This window comes from Equus caballus, chromosome 15 (genome assembly GCF_041296265.1).
Source record: "Equus caballus isolate H_3958 breed thoroughbred chromosome 15, TB-T2T, whole genome shotgun sequence".
NCBI classification, from domain to species: Eukaryota; Metazoa; Chordata; class Mammalia; order Perissodactyla; family Equidae; genus Equus; species Equus caballus.
In genome coordinates, this window is record NC_091698.1 from 53323033 (window position 1) to 53335615 (window position 12583).

Below are 12583 nucleotides of genomic sequence, written 5' to 3' on the forward strand. Positions count from 1 at the left end.
TGCAGGTTAATAATCTCTATGTCACAGGACTGTTATCAGGACTAAATGCAATTAGAATGCGAACCACTCATTCATTCAGAAAATAGTTATTGACCCTCTACCTTGTATGTCCCAGATAATGAGCTTTGTACTGAGATAAAGGCCAAAACCATATCCTCTAGGAACGCATGAGGCAATGGGAAAGACAGATAAGTAAAGAAAATTACCATATAGTGTAAGTGAGCAGTCAGAGGAGCTGAGTAACTCAGATAAGGGATGGGGGTGGTAAAGAGAGCTTACCAGAGGAAGCAGCCCCTGAGGCAACTGAAGGAGCCTCTAAAGGTAGGTAGAAATAGAATTTATTTTCCAAGGTCTGATTATTTTCATTAATCTTCTTGTTATATTGTAGTTTCTAGCAGAAACGGTTTAAACTCTAAATGGATTTTTGTTGTTATTTTTTGTTTGTTTGGTTGATTGTTTTTGGCTTATTTCAAAGCCAGAGCAACAGAAATGGCGTGGGGGAAAGTACCCTATTTCTCAGCTGACAAATGAGAAGAAGAGAGTCCATTTGCAATTACATTAGCAGTGGAAGAAGTAAGCAAGCCAAATCCCTGAAATATATGTGGTAAAATGACAGAGATTAAAGGGAAGTTGACCTACTAGGAAGTAGCAAATCTGGATTTTCACTTGCAGGAGACCCACTGTGGACATTTGCTGGGTTTTCAGCCCACATTTATTTCCTTTTCTGAAATGGGAACTCAGTTTTGTTTTGTTTTTTCTTTTTCTGGAGAACCACATCTTTCCTCATTCTATTTGATGTGTTCTGGTGAAGTTGACAACATTTGATTCTGGTTTCAGTGTTGGCTGTGGTTCAAGCCTGGCCAATAAGAGCCTCACACCGGCCACAGTGATTGGGATGGGTGCATCACCCAATTAGAGCCAGAAAGAAGCATCTTGGACTTTTGTTGAGCCTGTAAGACAAGTACGCCTTGGCATCTACTTGTTTGAACATGGTAAGTTGTAGACTAGGAGCTGCCAGCAGCCATCTTCCTACCAGTTCCCACCACTTGAGGCCCGAGATTGAAGTCAAACAGCATGGAGGAGAGCAGGGATCCTCAGAGTAGAATATAAAATCCATGAGGGCAGGAAGCTTGGCTTATTTTTAAAATCTTTTTTATTGATGTATCACCCACATACAGAAAAAAATGTACAAAACAAATGTTTGAGTAAAAAAGAGTATTATTAAGTGAATACCTACATTTAACTACCACCCAGATAAAGAAATAGAACATTACCCACTTCATGCCCCTCCTAATCATTAGCCCCCCTCCTCTTGACTATTAGAAACATAGTTTTGAGTTTTCAAATTTTATATAAATGGAATTATACAATATATATTCTTATGTGCCTGGTTTCTGTCACTCAACATTATTGTAAATGTCTTTGATGAATACATACATGTATTTCTTTTTTTAAAATTTTTTTTTAAGATTTGCACCTGAGCTAACATCTGTTGCTAATCTTTCTCCTCCTCCTCCCCCTCCCCCCCCCCGCCTCCTCCTTCTTGTTCCTTCTCCCCAAAGCCCCCTAATACATAGTTGTATATTCTGTTGTAGGTCCTTCTGGTTGTTCTATGTGGGACACCACCTCAGCATGGCATGATGAGCAGTGCCATGTCTGCACCCAGGATCCAAACTGGTGAAACCCTGGGCAGCCAAAGCAGAGCCTGCAAACTTAACCACTTGGCCCCCGGGCTGGCCCCATATGCATGCATTTCTATTGGATATATTCTCAAGAGTAGAACTGCTAGGTCATAGAGTATACATATGTTCAACTTTAGAATATATTGCCAAATTATGTTCCAAAGTGATTGTACCAATTTACTCTTCCACCCTGGTGCGTATCTGTTGCTTAACATTGTAGGCAGCATTTGGTATTACCAGTCTTTTATGTATGGATGTGTAGTATATCATATTGCATTTTCATAATTACTAATGAGGCTGAATGCTAATGAAATATACTTTTCATATGGCCATTTGGATATCCTTTTCCCAGAAGGGACTGTTAAGCATTTGGCCTACTTTTTTATTGAGTTGGCTGTATTTTCTTTTTTGATTTGTAAGAGGTTTTAAAATCTTTTATCTTTAGTTTACTACACTAAAACTACATCATATTATATTATAGTTTTATAGTAAACTTTGGTAACTGGTAACCATGTCCTCCTACCTTGTTCTTCTTTTTAAGAGAGTTTTAGCTATTCTTGGCCCTTTGCATTTTCATATACATTTTGGAGTCAGGTTGCTATTTGCCACAAATAAACCTGTTGGGATTTTCATTGGGATTGCATTGAATCCGTAAATTAATTTGGAAGGACTGACATTTTACAGCATTGAAACTTCTAATCCATGAGCAAATGCATATGTTTCCATTTATTTAAGTTATCTTCAATTTATCTCAAAGTTCTATAGTTTTCTGTGTAGAAGGGTCTTGCATTCTTTTATTAGATTTATTCATAGGTATTTGATATTTTTGTGTAATTCCAAATGGTAGCAAACTTTTTAGATTTTCTGTTTGTTGCTGATATACACAAAAACAATTGAATTTTTGAATATTGACCTTATATATGTTTTCTATTGCTGCATAACAAATTATCACAAACCTAACATCTTTTTTTTTTTTCTTCTCCTCAAAGCCCCCAGTACATAGCTGTATATTCTGTCTGTAGGTCCTTCTGGTTGTGCTATGTGGGACACCACTTCATCATGGCCTGATGAGCAGTGCCATGTCCACGCCCAGAATCTGAACCAGTGAAACCCTGGGCTGCCGAAGCGGAGTGGGCAAACTTAACCACTCGGCCATGGGGCCAGCCCCAAACTTAGCATCTTAAAAAACAAATTTATTATCTCAGTTTCCATGAATCAGTAGCCTGGATATGAGTTAGTGGCGTCATCTACTTAGAGTCTCACTAGGCTGAAATCAAGGTGTCAGCTGGGCCTATGATCTCATCTCAGGCTGAGGGGCTTCTTCCAAGCTCACTGATTACTGGTGCAATTCATTTCCTTGCACTTGTAGGTCTGAGTTTCTTCTTTCACACTGGCTGTCCTCCAGCAGCCACTCTCAGCTCCTAGAGGCCACTGCAATTTCCTGTCATGTAGCCCTCTCTGAAACATGGCATCTTGCTTCCTCAAGGCCAGCAGGAGACCATTTCTCTTGCCTCAAATGTCTCTGACCTCTAAACTCTCTTTAAAAAGGGCTCATCTGATTAGGCAGGGCCAATAGGATGATCTCCTCTTTTGATCAACCCAAGTTCAACTGATTGAGGGCCTTAATCGCATCTGCAAAATTCCTTCACCTTTGCCACATATCATAACCTAATTATGTGAGTGAAATTTCATCATATTCACAAGTCCACCTACACTTAAGGGAAGGGGATTACATGGGGCATGTACACTAGGGACCGGAACCTTGGGGAAAACCTAGAACTCTACCTACCATACCTTGTATCAAGTAACCTTACTGGTTAATTAATTCTAGTAATATAGCTATCGATTCATTGAGATTTCTAAATATACAATTACATTATCTAAATATAACAACAGTTTTATTTCTTCCCACTTCTTATATTGTTAAATTTCTTTTTTTCTTACCTTACTGGCTAGAACCTCCAGTACAATGAAATGGGGAACCGCCAGTACGATGCTGAAAAGAAATAGTGAAAGTGGGCTTGCTTCTCTTTTTATATCATTGTATCTCCAGTGCTTAAAATAGACCATGAGACATAGTAGCTTTGCAATAAATATTTTTAAATGAATAAATAGGTGACAGAAAAGCTGAGAGATGGGGAAAAAATTGGTTCTTGCTTGATCATTTGAGCCTCTAAAGCCCACCATATCCGAAGTTATCCCTAACCACAGACTTTTCAATGTCATCAGACAATAATTTATACCCCTGCCTTGTTGTTTTTGTCAAGTTCAATCAAAAGTTTTAAATGATATTAGATCTCCTGAATCACAGAATAACATGAGCAAACAAATATTTGGGAAAAAATTATTATGTTCAGTGGAGTTACTTTTTTTTCTTTTTGAAGATAACTTTTGGGAATTCAAACATGTTCAAATATCTATTTTAAGAAAATCCTCCCTCACACCCACTTCCACCTACCACTCCATCTACTCCTCTTTATTTATTTATTTATTTTTTACAACTAAGCTTCCAGAAACAGTTTATTCATCCTTTGATCTTCTCCATATAATAGTCCTCAACTCATAATCTGCTTCTAATTCTACCATCTACCTAACTTGTCTTGCTAGGATCAGTGGTGACATTCGTGCTGCTAAATCTAATGGACAGCATACATCTTATTTGCCATAGTTAACCAGTCCTGGCTTCTTTCAAAAAAATACCTTCCTTTGTCTTCCGTGACCCCATGGTCTCCTGTCTTTCCTGTTATTTCTCTGGCTCCTATTTCTAGTCTCCCCTGGCTGGTTTTCCTCCTCTCAGGACCTAGTCCATTAACCAGAGTGATATGGTGACACCTGGAACCAAAGCAGCACTCACTGGCACGCATGAGTGAGTCAGTTTAATCATAAAGACAGAGCCAATTATACAAATGTTTTGTTTGCTCATTGATGTGATATGTGCTAATATATGCTTGTTGTGTGGATCTGTGGCCAGTCACAGGCCCTCTTCCCTTTTTTCCCCTTCTCTTCTCTCTAAATTCTCTTTCCCAGAAATCTCACACACATCCATCCTTTCAATTATTAACTGCCTGTTGACAACTTCTGAATTTATATCTTCATTCAGGTCTCTCCTCTGAGTTCCAGACCCATATATTTAACTGCCTCCCTAATATTTCCAGGTACCCATTACATAGACATTCCAAATTGGACATGTTCATTACTGAATTTATGGTGCCAAATCTTTTCCTCCTCCAATGTTTCCTACCTCATTAAAAGGCTCTGGCATCCTCCCAGTTGCTCATGTCAGGAACCTAGGAATCATCCTTAACATCTACCTATTTCTTAGCCCCTTTGTCCAATCAATCAGCAAGTACTGTCAATTCTGTCTCCCAGGGTACCTCTAAAATCTCTCTATTGCTCTTTGTCTTTACCATCACCACCTTGGCCCAACACCTGGACCACTCGGACACTGTCTTTGTCAGCTTGGGCTGCTACAACAAAATACCATAGACTGGGTGGCTTAAACAACAGACATTTATTTCTCACAGTTGTAGACTCTGGGGAGTCCAAGATCAAGGTGCCAACAGATTCTGTTCTTAATGAGAGCCCTCTTCCTGGTTTACAGATAGTCACCTTCTTGCTGTGTCCTCACATGGTGGAGAGAGAGCAATCTCTTTCTTCTTCTTCTTCTTCTTATAAGGACAATAACCCCATCATGGGGGCTTCACTCTTATGATCTCATCTAAAACTAATTACCTCCCAAAGGTTCCCCCTTCAAATACCATCACATTGGGGGTTAGGGCTTCAACATATGAAGTTGGGGCACAAACATTCAGTTTATAACAGATACCCTTCTAATTGCTTGTGCCACACCTCCTTTTGGTTATCTCTACTAACTCATTCTCCACACAGTGGTCAAATTGATCTTTTAAAAACATGCTTGTGTCATCTCCTTTCCCAAAGTCCTATCATAGGTTATAATACAGTTCAAACTCCAACATGATGTTTAACTCCCTGTATGGTCTGGCTTCAGCCTATTTCTGTCTCATTACATGCCAGCCACGTTGGCCTTTTTTCTGTTCCCTCTGCTCACCTTCATGCCTTAAGTTTCTTTCTGATGGCTGTTTCCTCTGCCTGGGACTTTTCACTACCTCTATTCCCCTTCCCTGGCCAATTCCTATTCATTTTTCAGTTTACACACTGCTTCCCTGGACAAGGAGTCTCTGTTCACCTACGTTAAATTACACTCACCTTTACAAGCTCTCATGGCTTCTTTTACCTTTCCATGACACATATCCCAACTGTTGTTGAACAATGCCTATAAGTGTTTGTTTAATGTCTCTATTCTGTACTTCCTGTCCACCCCACCCCTGACTGAGTGCCATGAGAGCATGAACTGAATCAATCTTGCTTACTGCTAGCACCTACGACCCAGAAACATCCTTGATAAATATTTGCTGAGTATGAATGGATGTCTAAACGTCTACTTGAGTATGAGGATGGGTGCACGGGATTAAGGAATATTTTTTCCTACCTCTTCATTATAATAAGAGATTTAGAATCAGAATCAGAATATTGATTCCACCATTAAGAGAAATCACAATTTTGACCAAAAATTAACCCCATTCTGGGGGCAAATATCGAGTAACTGAGGTAGCCTCTCACATACTGGGGCAAAATGCAGGCAGCTAAGGGCAGGCAGTAAAGAATCAGACAGAGAGGAAAGCAGTTTTCCTCTGGACGCCATTAACCAGAGAGATTTGCTGACCACCTGGAGTCAAAGCAGCACTCACTGGCGCACATGAGTGAACCAGTTTAATCATAAAGACAAAGACATTTAGACAAGCTTTTTGTTTGCTCACTGATTTGATATATGCATTTTGTAGGGATCTGTGGAAAAACAACTATCAGTAGTTTGACTTTCAATTTGTAATAGACACAGAAATACTTATGTTTTGTAAATGTGTCCTTTATGCTTACTTTACCATTTCTTTTGCTGTGCATACTGAACTGCAAAGTAGAGTTGGGATAAAGTTGGAAGAATGGAAATAGGCTTTTGCATATTTATAAAGAAAGAATACACCAAAATAAGCTATACATTTTCTAAAATACTTCATTCTTGCAACCAAATATGGGAACAGTCTCTTGGATTTGAGAACTGGTAAAGAGTACTTAAAATAATAAATTAATCTACATTCATTATTTCCTAAGTTATTAAATACTAATTACCAAGCAAAATCTTCCCTACAAGACGTTTTGTTCTTACAAGTAGTGAGAACCTTCGTATGCCACACTTAAGAGAAAGCCTTAATTTTTCTTTGTAGGAAAGAGGGAATCTGATATTTTTTGGATTCAAATGATAAGTAATTCCACTTAACATAATTCTTTGCTTTTTTTTTGTAATTTGTTGCTGTAGCATTCCCACAGTATAGTGTGGGACAAAGACCACAAGACTGGAAGTCCTTAAACCTGGCTTCCGATTGGAAATTGGCTGCCACCACTAAAAAGTTATCTGTCTCAGTCCTTTGGACCTCCATTTCCTCATCTGGCAAATGAGAGACCTCTTCTGTTCCAAAAGAGTCTTTGATTTCAACAATGTTTTCTTTCTTTTGAGTTTATTATTTTTATTTTACATAGAGCCTGAAAAGCTAATAAATAAAAGTGCAAAAGGGAAAAATTCTGTTCTAAATCTAATGTTAGATTTTTGGAAATAAGACTTCTACAATGAAATCAGATTCTGATTGAGAATTTGTCTTTACTAAAGCTCAGGAATTCATAGAAGTAAAGAGACCAAGGTGAGAAAACACAGATATTTCACTTTCTGGTAGAATGGGAACTAAAATGACCAGACAGTGGCATGAGAATTAAATGGGCTTTCTAATGCATTTTGGTATCCAAGGAAAGTCCATTATATAATTGCAACCCATTGTTATATTAATCTTTTACTTTGGATTATGTTTTGAAATTGTCCTGGTTTTATGATACCCAGTATTTTTTTGTCTCTGTTTATTTTGCTCGTAAAATATTTCCTCACTGTTTGGTTGTTTTTCTCTATTTAAAAATATTACATAGTGGTGTAAGAATTTGTATTCCTGATACTTAGGGGGTTCTTTCTGAGTGATGGCTGGTGTTGAGGCATGGATCTAGTTGATGTAGAAGGTGGTTCTAGAGGAAATCTCTTGATAGGCCAACTATGGTTTCTGTTTCTCTGGAAATGTATGGCTTCTAAATTGCCCATAATTTTCCTAGAAAAGTTTTAAATGCAATTTCTCCTTTCCTAGAGAAGTTTTAAGTGAGAATTTTTTTCCTAATAAATGTTTAACCATTCCATCCTTAGAATTCTACTTCACTATAGAATTGCATATTTTAAAAATAATTTCATATAGTTATTACCTAAAATACTCCAATTGTAAAACAAGCCAAGCCTATTATCTTTATCATAAATCTAATAAATTAATAGTGGCTTACAAAAATCTTGAGCCCTATAACAGTGGCAAGTTGTTTTCAAGACTTTAGACTAATTGGTTACTCATTCTGCTTAGTGTATACAAGAAAGTGGCTTATGTTTATAAGTGCCAGTTTGTCTTTATCTCTCATTCATTATTTCAGCAAGTATTTATTAAGCTCTCAACTTGTGCCAGATACTGTTTCAGGTGCTGGGGGCAGGGTATAAGGTGGTAAACAAAAGAGACAAAGCTCTCTGCCTTCATAGAGCTTGCATTCCTGTAGGGGAAAGACAGATGATAAATAAGTAAAACATATGGGGGGTTAGATGATAATAAGGGCTGAGGAGAAAAATAAAGTGGAAAAGCAGATAGGGCATGAGGTTGCAATGAGAATTATGGGTGTCATGGAAAGTCTCTCTGAGAAGGTAAGATTTGAATAAAGACCTGAAGGAGGTGAGGGAGTTAGCCATTCGGATATCTAGGAGAAAAGCATTCTAGGCAGAGGGAAGAGCAAGTACAAATGCTCTGAGGCAGGAACATGCCTTGCATAACTGAGGAACAGTGAGAAGCCCAAATGACTAGAGCAGAGTGAGAAGTAGGATGAGCAGGAGGAGATAAAGTTAGAGAGGTAAGAGTGGGATGATGTCATCTGGGGCCTTGCAAGGACTTTAATCTTTTATCATGAATGAGACAGAGCCACAATAGAGTTTTAATCAGAGGAATGACATGATCTGACTTAAGGTTTAGTAGGATCAAGCTGACTATTGTGTTGAGAATAGACTGGTGGAGGACAAAGGTTAGGAGACTTTTGCAATAATCCAGGCAAGTAGGATCATTGCACTACACAACTCCAAGAAGCATCATTCACCCTGTAGTCTCTGTGGATGGTGCTTCCTGTAATGAGCAGTGTATAGCCCAACTGATGTAGTTAAGGGCCCTGCAGGCAAGAGAGCTTGGACAAGGGTGAATGCAATGTGAGTGATGAGAAGTGTTTAGTCTAGATGTATTGCGAAGGTAGAACTAATAGAATTTGCTGACACGATAGATGTGGGGTATGAAAGAGTCAAGTATGATTTCAAGGTCATCCATTAATTTCATGAATTATTAATATTCATTATACTAAATACCGTTTACTAAGGGGGAGTAATTCCTATTTATTTTTTTAACAAGCATTTATTGAAAGTCTACTATGTAGTATATTATCCCAAATTCTGTAGGGATATTTTAAAAAGTACAATAGTAGCAGCAACAGAAAATCCTGTCCTGGAAATATTTATAACTTAGTTTATTAGACAAAGCCTCCATAGATAAAAGAACCAAATGAAACAATAAAATGACCAAATACTGTCTAAAGCAACATAAGAAAAAATATAATAACGGGACTAACAAAATGGTATATATATATAACTACTCCTCTAGGGAAATGGTCCAATGTGAAAATAATTTTACAGTTGTCAGGATTTCCCCATATTTCTGATAGCTATACTCCTCTAATCTATTCAACAACTGATTCACTATTTTCCAATAGTAATACAACTTGTGTGTTTCCTATTCAAAATGCTGGACTAGATAGGCTCTATGGTTGACTCCTGTTCCAGGAGGAAGTATATAAAAGGCTTTATGTCTGAGGTAGGAATTACCTGTTTGATGTGCTCTTCTCTTGCTGATGTCTTAGGTTATATTCCTCAGAGTTTGGCTGAGAATTCACAGTCTTACCTTGGCCCCTAGTTCCTATATGTCCAATTTCTGACTTGTGAATTTTCATATCTTCTGACCACTTACCTTACTTGTGGCACTTTGTCTCATGAGGACTTTTGAGATTTTGTGGCTTCTCATGTCTCACCTTGCCCACTTCATTCACAGCCATGTCTTGTTGCTTACTGTTCTGTGATTTTCATTAACACAAGCTTCCTAATAATAAAGAGATAGTGAAGATTATAATAATGAGTATGATAGCCTAACATTTTTCAGTACTGACTGTGAGCTAGGCACTAATCTATGCTATTTAACTACACTTTAAATGTAATCCTCACAGCACGTCTATGAAGTGGGTACTATCATTATTCCCATAAGGAACTGAGCTTTTGAGAGCTTAACATGCCTAAGGTTACTCAGCTAGAAAGTGGCAGAGCTAGAATGCAAACCCAGAGCCCATGAATACTACTATGCCATAACAGGTCCTTTTGTACCATATGCACATTAAACATGACTCAGAGGGAGAAAAAAAGCCAATCCTAACAAGTTCTCTAAACTCTCAAAGTCTGTGTGTCTAATAGCTATCTTTCTAATGTTATGAATTTATCATTTTTTAATTTTGCTTAGTTCAAGTTGTAGACAATATCTGCAATACAGTCCTATTTTTAAAGATATTGATACTAGAATTGTTTTTCATAGCCCTACACACACACACACACACACACACACATACTCTGGACACAGGCTAAAGAAGTAGCAGTTGAAAGTAGAAATGCCATTGGGACTTCTACTAGACTAAGAGCAAAATAACAAAGAGAGGATGGAAGAGGAAGAAAACTAACAAGCGTTTATTGAGCTTTTCATGTTATCAGTTACTGTGTTAAACGCTCATTTAATCCTTACAACAATTCTACTATTATCCTCATTTTACATGGGAGAAAAAAAAAGTGTGAAGAGGTTATTACTCCTATTTGGCAGATGAAGAAACAAAGGATTAGAAATTGAGATCAAAAGTACATAGCAAAAGTGTCAAAGCCGAGGTGAAAACCCAGGGTTAGCTAAGTTCCGAAGCCTATGCAATAAATCACCGCAGGTGGTAGACAGACTAGGGTGGCCTCCATGATTCCTACCTCCTGGCATTCACAGCTTTGTGTAAAATCCCCTCTCCTTGAGTGTGAACCAACCTTGTGACTTGCTTCTAAACCATAAAACATGGCAAAGATGATAGAATAGCACTTTGTCTTGTGGGCTGACTCACTTTAGAGAGCTTAGAGACATTCCTTGCTGGTTTGATAAAGCAAGCAACCAAAGCAACCACGTTGGGAAAACCTACATGGCAAGGAACTGCAGGTGGCCTCTACGAGCTGAGGGCAGTTTCCATCCAGCAAGAAGCTAGGGCTCTCAGTCCTACAACCACAAGAAAATAAATTCTGTCAACAATCTGAATGACACTGAAAACAGATAAGATAAGAACACAGCCTGACTGATGCTTTGATTGCAGCCTTATGAGGCCTTGAGCAGAAGACCAAGCTAAGCTGTGCCTGGACTCCTGACTCACAGAAACTGTAACATAATAAATACGTGTTATTTTAAACTGCTAAGTTTGTGGTAATTTGTACACACAATAGAAAACTAATATACCACACTACCTTGGTTTTCCCCATGCTTGGAGCACAGTAAATTCTTAGTAAATGGTAGTTGCTATTATTATGATAATAAAAATGGAAATTTGGAATATCAGAGTCAAAGAGAAATGTACCAGAGAAATTTAATAGAGTTAAGTACTTGTTTCCAAAGTAATCAAGCAGCTGATTTAGAAGACACAAACAGATGATGGTATGCTGAAAACTTGTATTTTACTCCCAACAGTTATTGAGTATGTTATTATCACACGAAATGTTATAAAATTTATAGTGGTGCTTATACTTGCATTTAGGTTTAATGTCTTACATCATTCTCAAAGTAAATCGGAAAGTTTTCCTACATTAGATATGAATAAACATTAAAACATAGTTTCCAGTTCCAATTGCTTTGTTATACATTGTGATTTTTAAGCATTATAACATTTTAAAATAGCTTAAATATAATGGATAAAATAATTTAGGGTATTACATCAAAAAACTACTATCTGGGGGGCTGGCCTGGTGGCGCAGCGGTTAAGTTCAAATGTTCTGCTTCTCTGTGGCCTGGGGTTCGCTGGTTCGGATCCCAGGTGCGCACATGGCACCATTTGGCAAAAGCCATGTTATGGAAGGCAACCCACGTATAATGTAGAGGAAGATGGGCATGGATGTTAGCTCAGGACCAGTCTTCCTCAGCAAAAAGAGGAGGATTGGCAGTAGTTAGCTCAGAGCTAATCTTCCTCAAAAAAAAAAAAACACAAACTACTATCTGCAGAATACTTTAAGTTCATGAGTGCATGTGGATTTTGCTTACCAAAGATAATTTATAGTAAACACACAATGTAATTACACATATTTAGCTATAGATTAGGTTAGAGAACTTGAATGATTTCCATTTGATAGATTTAAGGTTTGTTATTGTGGAAAAAAGAAGGGCTAGTTCTCAAATCTAACTAAATTGCAAAGTAATTTTTCTGAGTTGTTCCTTCTACTAGTGTTCCCTTCCCTTCTGTATTTATATTGGCATGTGAATGTATAGTTTCTGTAAAATAAGTCATTAAAAATGGTGTTCATTGGTTGAGTAGACATGTTAGTCTCACTACTGTCACACACACAAATACCCACTGAACATACACTAACATAAACGTAGTTCCTTTATAGG

The 12583-nt window shown here is 37.8% G+C and overlaps 1 long non-coding RNA gene across 5 annotated transcripts in view; it reads right to left on the minus strand.

Annotated features, from left to right (window-relative positions):
* The window catches only part of LOC111768090 (uncharacterized), a 60434-nt gene that overhangs the window by 44642 nt on the left and 3209 nt on the right, over positions 1-12583 (minus strand). For all 5 annotated transcript variants that reach the window (XR_011426030.1, XR_011426032.1, XR_011426033.1 and 2 more), the window contains exons 2-4: positions 11133-11206; positions 9887-10015; positions 3627-3678 (exon numbers count right to left, since the gene is read on the minus strand). This is a non-coding gene — a long non-coding RNA (uncharacterized lncRNA). The remainder of the gene's footprint in view (positions 1-3626; positions 3679-9886; positions 10016-11132; positions 11207-12583) is intronic.